Below are 6,917 nucleotides of genomic sequence, written 5' to 3' on the forward strand. Positions count from 1 at the left end.
CACGTTTAAATAATTTTATTGACGATTTAATAATGATAAATCATTTTAATGAACACGTTTTCATGATTAAATCATTTTATTGACAAAGTTATCCTGATTGAAACATTTTAATCATGATTTAATCACTTATTCACGGTTTAATCATCTTCATCATGATTCAATGCTTTTTATCACGATTTTATCATTATTTTACTATTTTAATCACAAATTAAACAATCAAACCTCACATTCGGTAAAAGACACACTATAAATGGGGCCCCTTAAGGTAAACCTACGTACCCACTGTTGTGGGGACCTTAACCTTCCAAACCGGGACCTTTTAACACAAATTATGACAAAAAGCACTTTTAAAAATAAAAACCTCACAGTTTTTTATTTTTATCAATATATATTATATTGCCCATAAATGCTGTTAAAATATTTTTAGCACTAGAGAAGTAGACAGTAATAAAAACTAATAATACTCAATTGTATAAATTGTTTCAAAACACACAACGTCTTTTCAAATTTTTTTATCACACAAAATTAGAAAATCAAATTTGAAAGCCTCATATGTATAGTTTCGTTAAACAAACATGTTAGGTTCTCACAATGTCGTTTCAAGACCTTTATAACACTATCAAAAAATCCAAGTTTTAAGCGTTCCTCAATTTTATTTTTATTGCTTTAGTTTATAAAGATGTGATATATTATTTTTTATTTTAACGTACAAATTTCTTTAAACAAATATCCATTTATTGCGCTCAATAATTAGGCTAAACTGTAGTTTTGAAAAACCTTATAACGCTAATATACCCAATTATTTTTTAAATTGATAAGATTTGATGGATATTGATTAAAACAAATTCATAAATTAAAATTGAAACTAGGTTCAACTAGAAATTGATTTCCGATCGTTACAACTAAAATTTGAAAACCTTTGGCCCCCACAAAGCATCGTTAGCACGATAACACAGCATCCTTGAAACCTTGTAGAGCCTTCATCCATTTTAAATTTATCGCTTCAATGATATGACACCCGTTGAAATTTTAAAATAGTTATTTTTCAAAGTAGTTAAACTTCTTTTTACGTAAAATTTTAAATAAGACTTATGTCCTGTTGACTTATTTACATAATCAAAATTTTTAATAAACCGCACCCTCCTCTGGAAATTTTATACCTGCTTCGAACACTAAAACAATATCAATTAACTATAAACCCGACACTACGATAACCGATTTTAACTTTAAAAAGGGCGACTATCTTAAACACTACAATTGGACACCTTTGCGATACCTCACGGACGTCAACGAAGCAGTAAAATGTTTTGAAGAGGCAACATCCAGCGCAATTAACAACTATATTCCCAAATTCTGATCCAAAAGTAATAACTTCAAACAGACTAAATTTTCCGACTGGTTTTCACCCGAACTCCGAAAGGCCCTAAATCGCAAAAACTACTATCATAGAAAATATAAGAAGAATCACTGTACCGAAGACCTGGATAAATTTAAAACTAGCCGTAAAGAATCGCAACTATTACTTAAACGAGACCAAAGTAAACAGGCAGAATATTTAAAAACCGAAATTGAATATAAACCGAAGAAACTCTGGGACTATTGTAACAACCGTCTGAAGCCTCACAACTCTAACATCGTTCTAATGGAAAATAACACCTTGGTTTCCGACGAATACTCTTTATCTAATATTTTAATTAATCACTGTCCACCAGCCTGGGCCAAAGTTATAACTACCTCACGGATCATAACTTCAAATGTAAAAAAACCCTTTCTGTAAACTGGAAGTGAGCGACGAAGACGTAAAACTGGCTATCAAGAAACTAAAACCCCAGAAATCTTTCGGAATCGACCTCATACCAGCCAACATCGTCAAAGGATTTGCTGAAACTTCAGTTCCCGTTCTAAGCTACATCTACAACCTTCATTAACAACCGGACTATTTCCTGACCCCTGGAAACACGCCATAGTCATCCCAGGTTTTAAGAAAGGCCGCAAAACCGTCCAAAATAACTACCGTCCGATCTCCCTATTATCTATATTCTCTAAACTCTTCGAAATTATATTGGAAAATATCTCAGCAACTGGTTTAAGCCTCTTCTCTCCGCCGATCAACACGAATTTTGTCATAAACGCTCCACCCTTACTAACCTAATGACCTTCATGAATTACACCGCCCCGAATGTGGAGAATCAAAAACCCGTGGACGTACTCTACCTCGACTTCATTAAGCCTTCGACCGAAAGCAACAACAAATACTACTAACTAAACTAGAAGCATATGGCCTTGGAGGGAATATTAACCGAACTAATAACTTAAAAATAAATGACGTATTAACCAAGACTACATATCCAACGTGGGAGTACCGCAAAGCTCTGGTCTGGGACCACTTCTTTATAGAATATTTTCTAACGATATCTTCTGGGATTTGGACAACAGCAACCGTAATAGGTCCAACACCACCTGCCGGAAGGGTTTCGCCGACGACGATAAATTATACCGACAAATAAATAAAATTAACGACTGCCTGGCACTGAAAAAGTAAATAACTGGAGTGTTAAAAACTGTATCCCACACTAATGCCTTTTACCATAAAGCATAATATAGTTAACCACCCTTACAAACTGGGTAACATACTAAATAAACGGAAGACCATGGTAAAAGACTTGGGAATAATTTTTGATAATAAACTACAATTTAATACTCACGTTAATAACCTTAAAGCTCAGTGGACCTCTAAACTGTACGCGATTGTAAAATTAGCCAAATCGATCAACTCACCGAAATGATTAACACTATTATGTGTCTCATTAATCCGTTCAAAAATCGAATGTTGTTCATTAATATGGAGTGGTTGCAACCATTATATAAAAATCTAAACCGGAAGAATCCATCGTAAATTTGCATACCTGTATAATAAAAACTTCTGTAACCTAACCTAAGTTAAGACTGTTAAAATGTAAAATTAATACCGTAATTACTAATTAACCGACTCGATTTTCAAGAGGCTGTATTCTTGCCAGTAACGTACGTTAAATCCATTAACCCCATTACTTGAATTCAAAATAATTTCAACAAACTTTATAAAAATGACAAATTCCCCTTAGACTTATAACCAAAATATTAATACCTTTAAAAGAAATGTAATGGGACGACTAAAAGAAACTGATTTCAACAAACTGGAATTGTTTCTAAAACATCTTTCATCTTTCATTTTTTTGTATACTTAACTTTAAGTAATCGATTTGAACAAATTTTCCGAATACTAGTATTTTTTCAATTGTATTATTCTCTTTTTTTAGTTACCAATGTATGCACGTATATTGCTTTTTTTGTTGAACACTAACGAGAAACTGTTTGTAAATCTAAAACTAAAAAAGAAAAAAAAAGAACCATAAAACATAGTTAAAAAAATTTATATAACAACAAACCTCTGTACAATTTTAAAAGGTGTAATAACATGTTATTGTACAGAATAAAAACACATTGAATTGAATTGAATTATTATTAGGGTTAAAATCCCGGACGGCCCCGCGAAAAAGTTGTTTCCAACCAGATTTATGGAGAGATTTCAACGGGTTAGGCACGATATTTACATCTTGAGTACGAAGTATCGTGTTCCAAGGGGTATGATTATCGCTTTGGGTGCGAGAGGTTCTGGGTTCAAGTCAAGGACGGACCCCGCGAAAAATGTGTTTGCCAACCGGATTTATGGAGGAGATTGCAACGGGTTAGGCACGATATTTACATCTTGAGTACGAAGTATCGTGTTCCAAGGGGTATGATTCTCGCTTTGGGTGCGAGAGGTTCTGGGTTCAAGTCAAGGACGGACCCCGGGGAAAATTTATTTTCCAACCGGATTTATGGAGGAGATTGCAACGGGTTAGGCACGATATTCACATCTTGAGCACGAAATTACGTGGTCCGTTGGTCTGAGGGTATGATTCTCGCTTTGGGTGCGAGAGGTCCCGGATTCAAATCCCGGACGGACCCCGGGGAAAATGTATTTTCCGACCTGATTTATGGAGGAGATTTCAACGGGTTAGGCACGATATTCACATCTTGAGCACGAAATTACGTGGTCCGTTGGTCTGAGGGTATGATTCTCGCTTTGGGTGCGAGAGGTCCCGGATTCAAATCCCGGACGGACCCCGGGGAAAATTTATTTTCCAACCTGATTTATGGAGGAGATTGCAACGGGTTAGGCACGATTTTTCCATTTTGATCACGAAACTACATTTTTCGTTGGTCTAGGGGTATGATTCTCGCTTAGGGTGCGAGAGGTTCCGGGTTCAAATCCCGGACGGACCCCGCGAAAAATGTGTTTTCCAACCAGATTTATGGAGGAGATTGCAACGGGTTTGCCACGATATTTACATCTTGACTTCAAAATAACGTGGTCCGTTGGTCTTGGGGTATGATTCTCGCTTTGGGTGCGAGAGTCCCCGGTGTCAAATCCCGGACGGACCCCGCGAAAAATGTGTTGGTCAACGAGATTTATGGAGGAGATTTCTAACGGTTCGTCACAATATTTACATCTTGACTACAAAATTACGTGGTCCGTTGTCTAGGGGTATGATTCTCGTTTTGGGTGCGAGAGGTCCCGGGTTCAAATCCCGGACGGACCCTGCAAAAAAGGTGTTTTCTAACCAGATTTATGGAGGAGATTGCAACGGGTTAGCCACGATATTTACATCTTGACTACAATATAACGCGGTCCGTTGGTCTAGGGGTATGATTCTCGCTTTGGGTGCGAGAGTCCCCGGTGTCAAATCCCGGACGGACCCCGCGAAAAATTGTTTTTCAACGAGATTTATGGAGGAGATTTCTAACGGTTCGTCACGATATTTACATCTTGACTACAATAGAAGGTGGTCCGTTGGTCTAGGGGTATGATTCTCGCTTTGGGTGCGGGAAGTCCCGGGTTCAAATCCCGGACGGACCCCGCGAAAAAATGTGTTTTCTAACCAGATTTATGGAGGAGATTGCAACGGGTTAGCCACGATATTTACATCTTGACTACAATGTAACGTGGTCCGTTGGTCAAGGGGTACGATTCTCGCTTTGGGTGCGAGAGGACTCGGGTTCAAGTCCAGGACGGACCCCGCTAAAAATGTGTTTTCCAACCAGATTTATGGAGTATATTGCAACGGGTTAGCCACGATATTTACATCTTGACTACAAAATAACGTGGTCCGTTGTCTAGCGGAATGATTCTCGCTTTGGGTGCGAGAGGTCCCGGGTTCAAATCCCGGACGGACCCCGCAAAAAATGTGTTTTCTAACCAGATTTATGGAGGAGATTGCAACGGGTTAGCCATGATATTTACATCTTGACTACAATATAACGTGGTCCGTTGTCTAGTGGAATGATTCTCGCTTTGGGTGCGAGAGGTCCCGGGTTCAAATCCCGGACGGACCCCGCAAAAAATGGGTTTTCTAACCAGATTTATGGAGGAGATTGCAACGGGTTAGCCACGATATTTACATCTTGACTACATATAACGTGGTCCGTTGGTCTAGGGGTATGATTCTCGCTTTGGGTGCGAGAGGTCCCGGCTTCAAATCCCGGACGGACCCCGCGAAAAATTTGTTTTCCAACCAGATTTATGGAGGAGATTGCAACGGGTTAGCCACGATATTTACATCTTGACTACAAAATAACGTGGTCCGTTGTCTAGTGGAATGATTCTCGCTTTGGGTGCGAGAGGTCCCGGGTTCAAATCCCCGACGGACCCCGCAAAAAATGGGTTTTCTAACCAGATTTATGGAGGAGATTGCAACGGGTTAGCCATGATATTTACATCTTGACTTCAATATAACGTGGTCCGTTGGTCTAGGGTTGTGATTCTCGCTTTGGGTGCGAGAGGTCCCGGTGTCAAATCCCGGACGGACCCCGCGAAAAATGTGTTTTCCAACCAGATTTATGGAGGAGATTGCAACGGGTTAGCCACGATATTTACATCTTGACTACATATAACGTGGTCCGTTGGTCTAGGGGTATGATTCTCGCTTTAGGTGCGGGAGGTCCCGGGTTCAAATCCCGGACGGACCCCGCGAAAAAATGTGTTTTCTAACCAGATTTATGGAGGAGATTGCAACGGGTTAGTCACGATATTTACATCTTGACTACAAAATAACGTGGTCCGTTGGTTTAGGGTTATGATTCTCGCTTTGGGTGGAGTTCGGCTTGAGTTTTTGGAGAGTGCGCTTCGTTCTTGTTTTGCTCTCTTTTTTTCTCTAGCTAAGCCTTAGCTGCATTTTCAGTGCTTTTTTTTCTAGTAGTTTTGTTAATTATCTTGAATTGGTTAGTAGTTATAGTTACTCGTGTTTTCTCCTGGTTCTCTCTTTTTTGAGGTACTGGGATGGATGTTTTAAAGCGGTCTACTTTTTTGGACTGCGATGAAAAAGTATTTTCGAAGCTTCAAGTTCTCGAAACGTTGAAAGTTGATTTCGGGCCTAACGCCGTTTCGTCTGTAGTTCCGGCCGATGGGGGCTTTTTCGTCACATTTTTTCGGGAAGAGGACGCTAGGATTTGCGCTGATGCTGGTGTGGACTTGAATGGTCAGCGCTATGGCGTGTCTGGAGTGTCAAACAAAACAGTCGTCGTAAGTCTTTTGGATTTACCTGAATTTGTGGCGGATGACGCACTTAAGGAGAAGCTCCATTCGCTTAAGTGCGAATTAAAAGGCGAAATTTTATGGCGTAGAAGAGATGGGGTTTACTTTGGTACTAGATCTATACGGGTTACATTGCCGGAGGGAGTCAATTCCCTACCTTATGTGTTGAAGTTGAAGGATATGCTCGGACGGGAGCGATTTTATAAAGTTCGTCATGATCTGCAAACCAAGGTTTGTAATGGCTGCCTCTCCTCTGACCACCTCTACATTTCTTGCCCTGAGTTCGTTTGTTACAAATGTA

At 39.4% G+C, this 6,917-nt stretch overlaps 1 non-coding gene across 1 annotated transcript; it reads left to right on the plus strand.

The window, feature by feature from the left end:
* Positions 1 to 5,979: 5,979 nt before the first annotated feature.
* On the plus strand, positions 5,980 to 6,051 carry TRNAL-UAG (transfer RNA leucine (anticodon UAG)). Its single transcript has one exon. It is a non-coding gene; the product is annotated as a tRNA-Leu (tRNA).
* Positions 6,052 to 6,917: the final 866 nt, after the last annotated feature.

The sequence above is a fragment of the Leiobunum rupestre genome, chromosome 10 (assembly GCF_980474605.1).
Source record: "Leiobunum rupestre chromosome 10, qqLeiRupe1.1.hap1, whole genome shotgun sequence".
NCBI classification, from domain to species: Eukaryota; Metazoa; Arthropoda; class Arachnida; order Opiliones; family Sclerosomatidae; genus Leiobunum; species Leiobunum rupestre.